This window comes from Schistocerca nitens, chromosome 1, assembly GCF_023898315.1.
Source record: "Schistocerca nitens isolate TAMUIC-IGC-003100 chromosome 1, iqSchNite1.1, whole genome shotgun sequence".
In the NCBI taxonomy this organism is placed as follows: Eukaryota; Metazoa; Arthropoda; class Insecta; order Orthoptera; family Acrididae; genus Schistocerca; species Schistocerca nitens.
Window position 1 is genome coordinate 1,308,211,282 of NC_064614.1, and position 14,811 is coordinate 1,308,226,092.

Consider the following 14,811-nt stretch of genomic DNA (forward strand, 5'->3'; position numbering starts at 1 on the left):
CCTCTCCCTCAATAATCCTTCAATATTTTCATATAGTGGAGATGCTGCAGTCGCAGATAGGCATGACAAAAAGACTGTTGCAAATAAATAAAGCTTTCACACACACACACACACACACACGACTGCAGTCTCAGGCAACTGAAACCACACTGCGAGCAGCAGCACCAGTGCATGATAGGAGTGGCGACTGGGTGGGGTTAATGAGGAGGCTGGGGCGGGAAGGGGGAGGGATAGTATGGTAGGGGTGGCAGACAGTGAAGTGATGCAGGTTAGCAGGAGGGCAAGGGAGAGGCGGGGGGGGGGGGGGGGGGGGGACAAAGTTGCAGAAAAGGAGAGAAATAAACGGACTGGGTGTGATGGTGGAATGAGGGCTGTGTACTGCTGGGATGGTAACAGGGAAGGGGCTGGATGGGTGAGGACAGTGACAAACGAAGGTTGAGGCCATGAGGGTTAGGGGAATGTAGGATTTATTGCAGGGGAGTTCCTACCTGCGCAATTCAGAAAAGCTGGTGTTGGTGGGAAGTATCCATATGCCACAGGCTGTGAAGCAGTCATTGAAATGAAGGATGTCATGTTTGGCAGTGTGTTCAGTAACAGCGAGGTCCACTTGTTCCTTGGCTACAGTTCGTCGGTGGCCATTCATGCAGACAGACAGCTTGTTGGTTGTCATGCCCATATAGAATGCAGCACAGTGGTTGTAGCTTAGCTTGTAGACCACATGACTGGTTTCAAAGGTAGCCCTGCCTTTGATGGCATATGTGATGTTCGTGACCGGACTGGAGTAGGTGATGGTGATAGGATGTATGGGACAGGTCTTCCATCTAGGTCGATTAGGGTTATGAGCCACGAGGTAACAGGTTGGGAGCAGCAATTTTCTAAGGATGGACGAGTATATTGTGTAGGTTCAGTGGACGGTGGAATACCACTGTGGGAGGTTGGTTTGTTTCCTTTTTAGGGCACAAAAAACAACTGAGGTCATACGCGCCTAAGTCAAAACTATAGAACGCAAACACAGAGACAAGGGAAACGACTATATGTCAGTCCCAATGGGAAGAATAGGAGACATCTAAACTAGGCACGTGGAAAAAGGTCTAAAAAACACCATACAAAAATGGAGATGGAAAACTAAAAATTAAATGGCCTTCAGCATATTGCTTCAGTGGATAAAAAGTTAAACACGAGTGACAGCCCGTGTGTCATTTGCTAAAACAGCTGATAAATCAGATGGCAAATCCAAGATGGAATGTAGATTAGTAAAAAAAGGCATTCCAGCAGGTAGTGGCGGACAGTTAAAATTTGAGCGCAATATATACAAAGTGGTGGGGCAGTGCCATTGAGAAAATGACGATGGCTAAAAAGGCAGTGCCCAATATGCAGCAGAGTTAAAATAATCTCCTCCCAGCTGGAGGGCCGAGGGGAGGTCATCCGAGGCGCTGAGAGAGGCTTAAGAAGCCGAAGCTTATTCCCGTGAAGGGAGGACCATTGGCGATGCCAAAGGAACACCACCACCTGACAGACGGCAACGCAGAGATCATCTGAGGGAACAGCTGTACTCACAGACTGAGATAAGAGGACTGTAGCCTTGGCAGCAGCGTCAGCAACCTCATTTCCTGGCAGACTGACATTACCAGGGACCCACAGAAACATGACATTGGCTCTACCAAGAGTGAGCAAATGGCAGTTTTCCTGGACCCGCTGCACTAAGGGATAAGCAGTGTAAAGCGCACAGAGACTTTGGAGGGCACTGAGTGAGTCTGAGCAGAGGACACAATTGGGAAGGCTGTGTTACCGGATGTACTCCACGGCTCGATACACAAGGCAAAAAGCTCGGCTGTTAATACTGAGGAGTGAGCCGGAAGCCGATATCGAAAGACACGGGTGCCAATGACGAAGGCACACCCGACACCATGGTCGGTCTGAGAACCATCAGTGTACACAAAGGTCCAATCGTTAAGTTCCATGCGAAGGTCATGAAACTGCAGGCAATAGACCGAGGCTGGAGTAGTGTCCTTAGGAAGCAAATGAACACCGAGGTTAACGTGGGTCGCTTCACAAAGCCAAGGTGGTGAAGGGTTCACACCAACAGGGAAAGTTGCAGGTAGCGTGAAATTAAGCTGCCGTAGAAAGTGGCTACAGCAGACGCCAGGAGGTAACAGGGAAGAGGGACGAGCCCCATACTGATGATCTAAGGAATCATCAAAGGAGGCACATGAAGGGTGGCAGACGAATGGCATGCTTACCTGCTGAGGAGAAAGTCATGGCGGTAGGACAATGGTGGTTCAGCAGCTTCAGCATACAGACTCTCAACTGGGCTGGTGTAAAAGGCACCCATGGCCAAATGGAGCCACGATGGTGGATAGTGTTGAGACAGCGTAAAAGGGATAGACCTAGATGCAAGACCTGTCCCATACATCCTCCTACCACCACCTACTCTAGTCCAGTCACTAACATCACCTATCCCATCAAAGGCAGGGCTACCTGTGAAACCAGTCATGTGATTTACAAGCTAAGATGCAACCACTGTGCTGCATTCTATGTAGGCATGACAACCAACAAATGTCTGTCCTCATAAATGGCCACCGACAAACTGTGGCCGAAAAACAAGTGGACCACCCTATTGCTGAACACGCTGCCAAACATGATATCCGTCATCTCAATGACTGCTTCACAGCCTGTGCCATATGGATCCTTCCCACCATCTTTTCTGAATTGCACAGGTGGAAAGTTTCCCTGCAATACATCCTAGATTCCTCTAACCCTTGTGGCCTCGACCTTCGTTAGTCACTGTCCTCACCCACCCAGCCCCCTCCCTGTTCCCATTCCAGCACTACACAGCCATCATTTCACAGCCACACCCAGTCTTTTAATTACTTTTTATTTCTCTCCTTTCCGCTACTTACACCCTCTCCCTCCACACCTTCTCTCCTGCCCTCCTTCTAGACTGCAGCACTTCGCTGTCCGCCACTCCCACCATACTATCCCTCCCCCTCCCCGCCCCAGCCTCATCCTTACACCCACCCAGTCGCCACTCCCATCATGCACTGGTGCTGCTGCTTGCAGTGTGGTTTCAATTTCCTGAGACTGCAGTTTGTGTGTGTGTGTGTGTGTGTGTGTGTGTGTGTGTGTGTGTGTGTGTGTGTGTACATCTATTGTTGAAGGCCTTATGGCCAAAAGATTTATATATTTGTGGCGTCTTTTTGTTGTGACTACCTGCGAGTCAACATCTTCACTATATGGTGAGTAGCAACTTTCCTTTTCATAATACTGTTACATTCCATCCTGTATTTTCCATAGTTTGATTTTTGCTTCAATATTTTCACAATTTTTAGTCTTGAAAATTATCAACTGTGTGGGTTTACCATCTTTTTTTGATGTTTCTCACACGTTTCGCATTGGTGGACAGATTAGCTATTGACCTTAGTACAATGTTTCATGGGTGTGCCCAATTGTTTTCTCTATACCACAATCATTTGTGGAGGCTCCTTCCATGTTTCCTCCTGGATGCTACCATGCAGGTATCCTTGCCTTAATTCTACAGAGCTGTAAGGCAGTGGAAAGGAATGAAGTTTATGCTGAAAAATGACATTTTGTCTCTTACGAATGTATCAACATACTGTAAAAATACTGAAGGTATGGAAAAAATTGGATGTTTGGGACAACCTTGTGCATTTCTTTTGGAGTGACTCTCCTATTTGCCTAAAAATAGCTCACAGGAAATAGTTTAAGCAATCTCAAACAAATGAAAAGCTGTTAGTACTAGAAACTTCCACCAAATAAAATACTGAGCATAAAATTCAAAAAGGTTCAGATGGTTTATAAGCAGAACTAGAGATAAACAAGTTAAGCACCTCACTTTGACATGTATTGCACTTAGAAATACCACCCACTGACTGGAGTTTTCGATTATGTTGGCATACAGAATTACCTCCTGGAAAAATGGAGCTAAGAGAGGCAAAGTAGGTATTCATTGTTAGCAACAGTAAAAAAGTTGGTAAATAAGATAACCAGACATCACAGAGGTTTCTGTCAAACTACTACATCTTTTCCCTTTCATGTGTAACACCTCTTGGCCTGTTACGATCTCATTGAAAAATTCTCCTGCCACTTTTTCTGTAGCACGGATTTTGGGATCCTCGTCAAGCACATTTGTTGTAGACTTTTCTCTAGTTTTTATGTAGTTCTCTATATTATGTATTTTACAACCCTCAACATATCTCCATTCCTTTCATGATCTCCACTGGTGTAACTGTTCATCTCAAGGATTTAAGCTTATAGTCTTTTAGCAATTAGATTTCATTGTCCGGGCTTCACTAACATAAAACAGCAGAGGTCTTACAAAGGCATATTCTGGTGTGCTTCTGGACTAGAGACAGTCTCATTATATTAATGATTCCCCTAGTTTTTGTATAGTTGGTGTCTTTTATAGCTAAGCCTATTTCTTCCTTACAGGATAATGAATGTGTTCACTATTTCCACAATTTCATTTTTGAAACAGCTCTTTCTTTGTACTTGTTATTTTCCAACAGAGTTTGTTTACAGAGAATTCATGTCTTTTTTTGGGGGGGGGGGCATTGTTGCTTATGCTGTATTTCTCTGCTAAAATTGTAAATCATGTACAGAACACTGCAAGTTATTCTCTGAAGATGCCAGAAGAGAGAAATCATTTGCAGAAAGTAAAGCACCGTTTTGTGTTTCCGTTGATTTGAGCAAAGCCATGTGGCGTTTGACTACAGTTTCTGATGACTGTATCCAAACAAATAATAAACAAGAGCAGTGAAAGGCAACATCCCTATCATACTCGGGCATGGTGTCTACCCAACTCTGATAATTTTTCTTTCTTCTTTACACAGATTAAATTTGTTCTGTACATGTTTTATATATTTTCAGTGAAGATATTTGTAATCTTAATTCCCTTTTCCATTTACTTACTTTGTAGTGGCAGAGTTGCCAATAACAAAATTCAATTTCAGTTGAGCTATGTATTACAAATCCAAAATATTTTAAACACAAATACTTTTCATACAGATTTTGCTATACAGACTATGTCTCCTACAGGCAGGTTCTGTTATTTCTCAGCAAGTACAAAGCAAGAGCTTTAGAATCCCTGGAAATTCAAATGAAATATAAAAATACTGGGTTAGGCACCCCTTTACACATTATCTGATTACCTACGTTTAAGGTTGGTCGGTCAGTCAGTCGGTTTGGAGTGAAAGTGACTAAACCGTACGGTCATTTGCCCCTTCACCCATTATGTGGCAAACCAGCAGTAGTCGTCGTCAAAGGAAGGAGGCGAAAGGCAAATCCTGAAAAGACTAAATGGAACTAACACAATAAAAAATTTAAAAACAGAGATAAAATCACAGAAAAAAGGAAAGCACAGACAAATCCTCAAAATATTAGTAAACACAATGTGTTAACACCAAGAAATGAAAGAGAATAAAAAGGTGGAATGGGTATAGGCCAGGCTGGGCCACTCAGCAATGACCACGAGGGGACCTGTGAGGGGGATAAATAGAAACCATATTCACAGGCAAAACTTAACACCTCTGCGAGCAAAACTTAACACTAAGTAAGCCACTTTGGCGTCGTCTGTGAGCACCAGAGGTATTGTGTCAGGAAGATCAAGATGCTGCCTCAAAGCAGCCAAATTAGGGCAGTCTATGAGTAAGTAGGCCTCCATCAGGAAGGCTCTGCATCAGCAGAGAGGTGGAACCTCATGTCTGAGAATGTGGCCATGGGTCAGCCAAGTGTGGTCAGTGTGAAGTCTACGGAGGACACGGATACCGTGCAAGAAGCATGCAGGGAAGACTGTCACATGGTCATGGTCTCCTTAATTGTCCTCACAAGGGAACCTCCCCATCGCACCCCCCTCAGATTTAGTTATAAGTTGGCAGAGTGGATAGGCCTTGAAAAACTGAACACAGATCAATCGAGAAAACAGAAAGAAGTTGTGTAGAACTATGAAAAAAATTTGCAAAATATACGAACTGAGTAGTCCACGTGTAACATATGCAACTTCAAGGGTAATGTACAGTCAGTAGCGCCGTGGCCCTAGGGTTAGCGTGAGCAGCTGTGGAGTGAAAGGTTCTTGGTTCAAGTCTTCCCTTGACTGAAAATTTTAATTATTTTATTTTCAGACAATTGTTATCTGTCCGTCCAATGCGATCACTTTTTTGGGAGTGATAATCACATCCACAAGAAAAACTAAATCGGGCAAGGTAGAAGAATCTTTTTACCCATTTGCCAAGTGTACAAGTTAGGTGGGTCGACAACATATTACTGTCATATGATGCACATGCCGTCAACAGTATCGTATAGAATATATCAGACGTGTTTTCCTGTGGAGGAATCAGTTGACCTATGACCTTGCGATGAAATGTTTTCAGTTCCCATTGGAGAGGCACATCCTTTCGTCTACGAATCGCACGGTTTTGCGGTGCGGTTGCAAAACGCAGACACTAAACGTATTACAGTGAACAGAGACGTCAGTGAACGAACGGACAGATCATAACTTTGCGAAAATAAAGAAAGTAAATTTTTCACTCGGGGGAGAACTTGAACCACGGACCTCTCATTCCGCAGCTGCTCACGCTAACCACAGGACCACAGCGCTCCTGACTACACATCACCCTTGAAGTTGCATATGTTGCACGTGGACTACTCAGTTTGTATATTTTGCTAATTTTTTTCATAGTGCCACACAACTTCTTCCTGTTTTCTTGACTGATCTGTGTTCAGTTTTTCAAGGCCTATCCACTGTTCCAACTTATAGCTAAATCTGAGGGGGGTGCGATGGGGAGGTTCCCTTGTCAGTTAGTTTGGGGAGATCACGGCAGATCAATCTGAGTTCAAGATTCTGGTACTGGGACCCCAACTTCCAGAATTAGCATCATGGTGGTCATCTTGGCCAAGTGGTCAGCTCATTCATTTCCTGAAATCCCAACATGACCAGGAGTCGAAATGAAAATAACTGGCCGTCCACCCTGATGGAGGTCAGAGACAAGATCATGCATAGCTGTAAGCAGTGGGTAAGGAGAGCAGCACTGGTCTATAGCTGAAGGCTGCTATGGGAGTTACTACAGATCAGGATACTATTGCCAGTGCAAGAACAAACATGGCTAAGGGCTAACTTAATGGTCATCAACTCGGCAGTACAGACACTCCACCAGTTTGGCAGAGGGTGGAGTTCACTACACCGAGCATGTGTGTAGCAAAATCTGTTTGGCCTTTGACTGTTGAGCCTTCAACGAATACCACTTCCGAACCCGGATACATCTCAAGGACAATGAAGAACAGGCAATGAAAAATCTCAGGGTCTACAGAATCTTTTGAACAAAGAGAGATTTTGAGAAAAATCCGAGGTCAGGGCACAAGCCACGGGGGTAGATGCGATGTATCCCTGACCAGAGGCAACAAAGGAGGAAGTTGTAGTTCTGAACAGAGACACTGGAGGCATGCAGCAATGGTATATTCAGTTCTGGGTCGCTGTTGTGGGAGATGCAGCTTCCTTCCAGGGATAATGACACGAGAGTTTGGATGTTCAGGAAGCTACAAATGTGTATAGTGGGATTCAGCAGATGTTGATGGTGCCTAATAGATAATAGAGGGATTCCAACATCAACTGGTATGTTGTTCATAAGGCCAGTCCACAATGCTCTTTCTGCGAGCTGGACACCACAATGACGAATGGGGTCCAGTATCTGCAATGCCGAGGGTGATGCAGAACTGTACACAAGACTCCCATAATCGAGACGGGACAGAATCAGGGCTTCGTAGAGCTACAAAAGGGTAGAGTGATCTGCACCCCAGCCAGTGCTACTGAAGCAGTGAAGTGTACTGAGGTATCACCAGCACTTTTGCTTACGGTGGCAAAGATGGGGATGCCACGTCAGCCGGGGAACAGAGACCAGTTGCAAAAAGCCGTGTGTCTCAACTGCAAGAAGTAACTGATTATCTAGGAACAGGTCTGGGTGTGGGCGAGCAGTACAAAAGTGACCACGACACAAGTCCTGGCGGCTGAAAAGCAAACGCCACAGGTGAGACACCGTGACCCCGGCTTATGTACGGCACTCTGTACGTGACCCTCAGCAACAACCATACTAGAGGAGCAATAACAAAAGCAAATACTGACAGCACACAAGGAGAGCGACACCAAATACCCCACAGCTGCCACTGGGCCACTCGTGGTCATCAGAAAGAAGGTGACGCTCAGGGCAGACACCTGCAAGGCCCCGTTCTCTTGAATACATGGGGTACTGAGTGAAGCACCCACTCGAATCCACAACGTACAGTGTGACAGGAAGTTCTTGACAAACAACCGGAGTGAACCCCAGAAACGCAATTTGTACAATGTAGTAAGGATGTGATGACACCATGTCATGTCATGTCATGTCATGTCATAAGCCTTCTGGAGAACGTAAAAGACAGTTATGAGCTGCTGATGATGCGCAAAGTCCGTGGAGTGGCCTTTGTGAAAACTGCCCTAAGATGGAGCCAAAAGGCCTTGTGACTCAAGGAGTCAACACAGCCCCTTGCTCACCATGCATTCGAGCAACTTACAGAGAACATCAGTAAGGTCAATTGGGTGATAACTGTACATCTCGAGGGGGATCTTACGTGATTTCACTAATGGAACTATCGTGCTTTCTCACCACTTAGTTGGGAGCTATTCATTATTCCAGATCTGACTAAAGAGTGCAGGATGTGATGCCGACAATTCACTGAGGGATGTTTGGGATATTTCAGCATTTACTTGTGGGTGCAGTCTCGCCTTGGGACTCTATCAGAGCAATATGTTAGGGCAACGGAGAGTTCTAATCACTGAATGGAGCATTATATGGCTCCAGGTGGCAATTAGTAAAAGATAAGCACATTCAATCCAACTGCAGTTTTACGAGACGAAAGACAATGTGGTAGTGCTCAGACAGAGATGAGCGAGCATAATGCTCAGCAAGACGTTTGGCAACACTGTCTGGATTAGTATAAATGGCACCACTGAGGAAATACTTGGTTCACCTGCAGGGGAGTGGAAACTGTAGAGTCATCTGATCTTTGCCCGTAACTGTGATGGAGAGGTATGTGACCCAACAGTGAAACATACCGTTTCCAGGATTCTTGCTTTCAGAAATTTGTGAGGTAGCAAATGTGGGTGCAGAGTTGTTTAAAGGCACTGAGGTGCTTCAATGAGGGAACCACTTATGGCATTGGAGAACTCGCCTGTAATCTCCAATGGCCACAGCGATCTCTGTAGTCCAACAGGGTACCATCTTCCTATGGAGGCATCCTGAGGAAGAGGGAATGGCTCGGTTGGCTGCCAACACAATGGCTGCTGTTGTATGCTGAACAGCTACATCAATACTGCCTTGTGGCGGGGAGCTAAGGACTAAAGCAGAGGTGAGCCCATCCCTGGCAGCATTATGCAGAACCCATTTGGGCAGGCGTCCAGGGGAGCAATGTTGAGGGAGGAACAGGAAGAGTGGCAAGTGGTCACGACCACAAACGATATCATGTACTCCCCAGTGCGTAGCTGGTAGAAGATCAATGGCCAAATAAGTTCCATGTGTCACACTTCACTGTATGGGGGTACCAGAGTTCAAGAGGCAAAAATTGAGTTGTCCCAGTAAAGTTTCAATTTCTTTGCCACAGTCAGTGATCATTGTTCTACCACACAAAGGTTTATGGGTCTTGAAGTCACCCAAGACTAAGAAAGGTGCAGGGAGCTGAGAGAATACTCCATACAGTACATCCTGGGACATGAGATCATCAGGAGGAGATAAACATAAGAGACAGTAAAATCCTGATGTGCCCATACCCCAACAGCTAGAGCTTCCATTGGTGTATCAAGAGGCACAAGGAAACTGTATATGGAGTTCAGCACGTATGTACAAATTCTACCCGATACCCTCCCACAGTCAGTAAGTTCTTAACATAACCTTGGTAGCCACGAATGGTAGGGGTGCAAGTAGCTGGAAATCATGTTTCCTGGATGGCAATACAGAATGCAGGGTATGTGTTTAAAAGCTGCTATTGCTCAGCCAGGTAGTGAAAATTCTGTTACAATTCTGCTGGATGATCAGACTGTACGAATACTGTGGGGAAATGAAGCAACCAGAAGGGGGCAGGTTCTCATCCCGGGTTACGTATTGCCACTGGCTGAACATCAGGGGATCCACTGACATAGGTTCCATGGCATGTTGGCATGTTACCTGAGGAAGTCTGGTGCCTCAGGCACCACCGTGATCTGCACCTTGGACACAGAAGGATACAAGCAGAGGCCAGTGGTGGAGAGGCCACTGGTGTTTCCATCATCTTAGAGGACTTCTTTTCGTCCTTCTGCTTGTTAGAAAAAGAAGACTGAGAAGATTTTCGTGAACTGGTTTCAGGACAGAGGAAGAATGAGACGTTCATCGGCCAGCAGCATGTGGTTCCTTCAGCCACTGGCTGCTGTCTGGCTGTGGACCAGCAGGGACCATGGAAGAATGAGTACCAAGGAACATGGAAGGATGAGTACCAAGGGACCTCTTCCTAGCTAGAGAAACACAAGGAGGATGATGTTCCTCCAGCTGGTGGCTGAGGACCGGTGTGCCCAACAGGTGGGGAGCCAATGTTCCCAAAGTGGGTGCAGTGGAAGCACAAGAAGGGAGGGGGGGAGGGGAGGGGCATACGTCTATGGGGTAGGGGGGTGGGGGGACAGTTATCAGGAGGTGGCTCTAAGGGCCCACAGTAAGAAGCGCAACAAATGAAGGCACCAGTGATAGAGAAGACAACAATGTTGCAGCTGTAGCATTGGATTGTGTCATTTGTCTGGGACTAAGACACTCGTTTTTTTCTGGCCTCTTGATATGTGAGCTTGTTCAGTGCCTTATACTCCTGGATTTTCTTCTCACACTTAAAAAATGGAGTGATCTGGTGAGTAGGAAGAGTGGGGCTCAGCGCAGTTTACACAGATTGGTGGAGGGGCACAAGGAACATTCACGTACAGCAGACACCTGCAATTCCTGCAGACAGGGGTAGCGGTCCAGTGGGTAGACATACATCTGAATTCACACACCTGAAGCATCTCATATGAGGAGGAAAATAGCATTTAACATCGCAATGGCAGACCTGACCTTCTGAGACAATGTATCACCTTCAAAATTCAAGATGAAGGTCCTAGTAGCAACTCTGTATTCCCTTGGTCCCCTGCAGAGACAATGGATGAAGTGCGCACCTTGTCGCTCTAAGCTGGCCTGCAGCTCAACATCAGATTGCAAAGGAGGGCATGGTGAAAGATGACACCCTGGATATATTGAGACTCCAGTGGGGAGTGAGAGTCATGGGGATGTCACTGAACCTTTCACAAGAGAGAGTGACTGTGACTGACTGGGCAGGAGATGATGTTTAAATGAAGAGGGAACCGCTCTTCATCTTAGAGATGGCTCCAACTTCCCCACATTTGTCTTCAGTGTTTCCTACAAGAAAACAAATTAAGCCTTTGAGGCCAAAAATGTGTCCCTGTCAGCCCTGGTACAGACCAGGTATTGGGGGAGGATTTTGCTCCTTGTCATTTAGTCCTGCATTCCAGTCAAGGTGTGGCAAGGGAAGAAAATGCATTGGGATTGTACTTTGCTGCATTGTACAAGGCCTTTCCATTTGAAGAGACTGCTGCAGCCATGTGATCACCAGTGGGAGAAACTAAATCGCTTCATGTGCGAATTATCCACCACAGTGCCACTCACTCCAAATGAGGGCTCTCCCCATGGGCACCACACAGCCACAGCAATGGCTACCTGGCCAGTAATCCATTGCTGGGAGCCCCCGTGCCCCAGTCATGATGGGTACATACTCTGTGGCATACATAACTAGTGTGTAGTGCTGGCACCGACGGTGTGATCACTGCGTGGTCAGGGGGCTACCATCGTGCAGGTACTCGACGACCCCTGCCACCTCTCACAGTGGGATGGCTACTGTGGTGGGTTTTGGGCATGCTATGACAACAGGAAGGAAGTGTGCCATGGTGGAAGGGCACAAAGGTTGAGCATACATCACAGTGGGCAACCTTCCCTGCATGACACACACACTTGTGTAAAATTTGGAAAAGATGGAAGGTCAAACCCAGGAATGTAGTGCTGCGAGCGAAACTAGAAATCGAGACCAAAATTGAAACAAGTCCAAGTAGGGTGCACTCAAAGGATCATCTGACGGAAAGTCGGAGGAGGTAAGTGATAGTCGAAGTGTAGGTTTGCAGCACAGAAAGAGAAAGCACTGCTGCAAAGGGTGTGGCCCCGAGGCAGCCAAGCACATACTCACCAAAGAGTCAAGTGACCACTGGGGGCTATGTTTCAGGTCACAAAAAAATTTTCCATCTCTATTCAGTATTAATTTTTCATGTCACTTTGAACATTGGGAAAGTGGCCTTCTCAGTAGCGGTAGGAGCAACAGTCTGGCTGATGGACTGATATGGACTCGTAAAATTGGACAACATGGCCTTGGTATATTGGTACTGTGAACAGCTGAATGCAAGCAGAAACTACAGCTGTTATTTCTACTGAGGGCCTGCAGCTATAGATAGGACTTAATGAAGATGGCATCCTCTTCGAGCAAGTACCCAATTTAAACCTCTGGACAAGTGCTACTCAGTCCTGCGCCGTGCAGTAGAGGAGTACGCTGAACGGTAGCCGATCGCCGCCGTTCTGCACCAGCCTGATGAAGCTGCACCGAGTCACTGACGACAAGGTGCAGCAGAGGGCCTAACAGCAACGCATGCATTGCCGCGCCAGACTCTTATGTTACAGGGATGAAGCCACTGCGGCCGGCCCAGGAGACTACAAGCGAGCCCAGCCGCAGCACCCGGACTGACCCAGCTAACGACCACGCAGCACATAGGTAACGATGCACGATACCTCATGCTAACCTTCCCTCACCTTGCATGCTGTGTCGCAGCTAGCAAGCCACTACTGCCCTTACTACCCGTCCTACTGTCGCAGAGGTTTTTTTCCCTTGGCACTGGCCTTGGCACTTTTTTTCCTCTGCCCTTACAACCGCTACCCTTCAATCGTTTTCGACCACTTCTATCTCCTGATGGACCATGTTAATGAGCAATCTTACCCAGACGCATGGATAACATCACAGCCTGCATCCTGTAACGCCTGATTCAAAAACTAACATGTTTACGGAGGTGACAGTAGAACTTTTGGTTTGGTCACCACGTTGGTGTGGGCGTGGAGGGGCCCCATCCTTATTAATTTTTTTTTGCTACTCAGAAGGATGACATCAGGAAAAACACAACTAGCTCTCTACAAGTCAGAGTGGGGACTGGTAGATCCCTTAACTGAGTAGATAGGTTAGAAAATTTAACAACATCTGATCAAATGAATATGGGGTTATAAAAACAATATCAAACAGGGATAATGCAGGAATAGGTCTAATAAAGAACAAGATAATAGAAATGCAGGCAAGTTATGGTACTAAGAACAGTATAGTGAATGCATTATTGCAACTAAGATGGACATGAGCCAACAACCACCACAGTAGTACAAGTTTATATGCCTATGAGGTTCAAGAATGATGGAGAGACTGAAATAATATATAACGAGGAAGAAAAAATATTCAGGTAATTAAGGAAGATAAAAATCTGATTGTTTTGGGGGACTGGAATTCAACAGTATGAAAAGGAAGAAAAGGGAAAATAACATTAGATGACAGATTGTAGAAAAGAAATGAAAGAAAGAAGCTGCCGGATAAATCTTTACATAGAGCATAATTTTTTCCTTGCTAACACTTCATTAAAAATAATGAAAGAAAGTTATAACCACATAAGAGACTCTGAGACACTGGAAGCTCTGAAGTTTATCACAGAACTGTATAAAATAGGTTTTGAAACATGGTTTGAAACTGAAAATCATTTCCACAGGAACGTGTTGACTTGGGCCATAATTTACTTCTTGCATATTTTGGATTAAAACTAAAGAAACTGCAGGAAAAAAGTTAAGGAGATTGGTCCTAAATAAGTTGAAGGAAGAATTTGCTGAACATTTCAGGATATTAGACATCTGTTGACAAACAGAGCAGAGGAATAGAACAAAAAACAAATACAGAACTTCCAAAGGTGAAATAGTTAAGACAGGAGAAGGACAATTAAATACACAATACACAATAGAAATCCTTGGGTAACACATAAGATGTTAAATTTAACTGATCAAAGGAGAAACATTAAAATGCAGCAAATGAAGCAGACAAAAGTGGATACATATGTCTCAAAAATCAGACTGATAGGAAGTGCAAAGTGGCTAACCTAGAAGACTAGAGGACAAATGCAAGACTTAAAAGCATATGTGGTTAGCAGAAAGATAGACAGTACCTAATGAAAAATTTAAGAGAAAAGATAAGCAGCTGTGTGAACATCAAAATTTCAGATGACTAGACATACTGAGAAGAGAAGGGAAGGGTGGATATATAGGAAATGACTTGGACAGCATGGATATAGAAAGAGAAGGGTTCAAATGGTTCAAATGGCTCTGAGCACTATGGGACTTAACATCTATGGTCATCAGTCCCCTAGAACTTAGAACTACTTAAACCTAACTAACCTAAGGACATCACACAACACTCAGCCATCACGAGGCAGAGAAAATCCCTGACCCCGCCGGGAATCGAAGCCGGGAACCCGGGCGTGGGAAGCGAGAACGCTACCGCACGACCACGAGATGCGGGCAAAAGAGAAGGGTAAGTCAATAAATATGAGATGGGATTTGTGATACTGCAAGAAGAATTTGACAGAGCACTGAAAGACCAAAGTTGAAACAAAGACCCTGGGTAGAACACATTAGTTAT

General features: G+C 45.4%; 1 protein-coding gene across 1 annotated transcript in view; it reads right to left on the reverse strand.

The window, feature by feature from the left end:
* The window catches only part of LOC126240075 (differentially expressed in FDCP 6 homolog), a 125,058-nt gene that overhangs the window by 38,436 nt on the left and 71,811 nt on the right, over window positions 1-14,811 (reverse strand). The window lies entirely within an intron of this gene.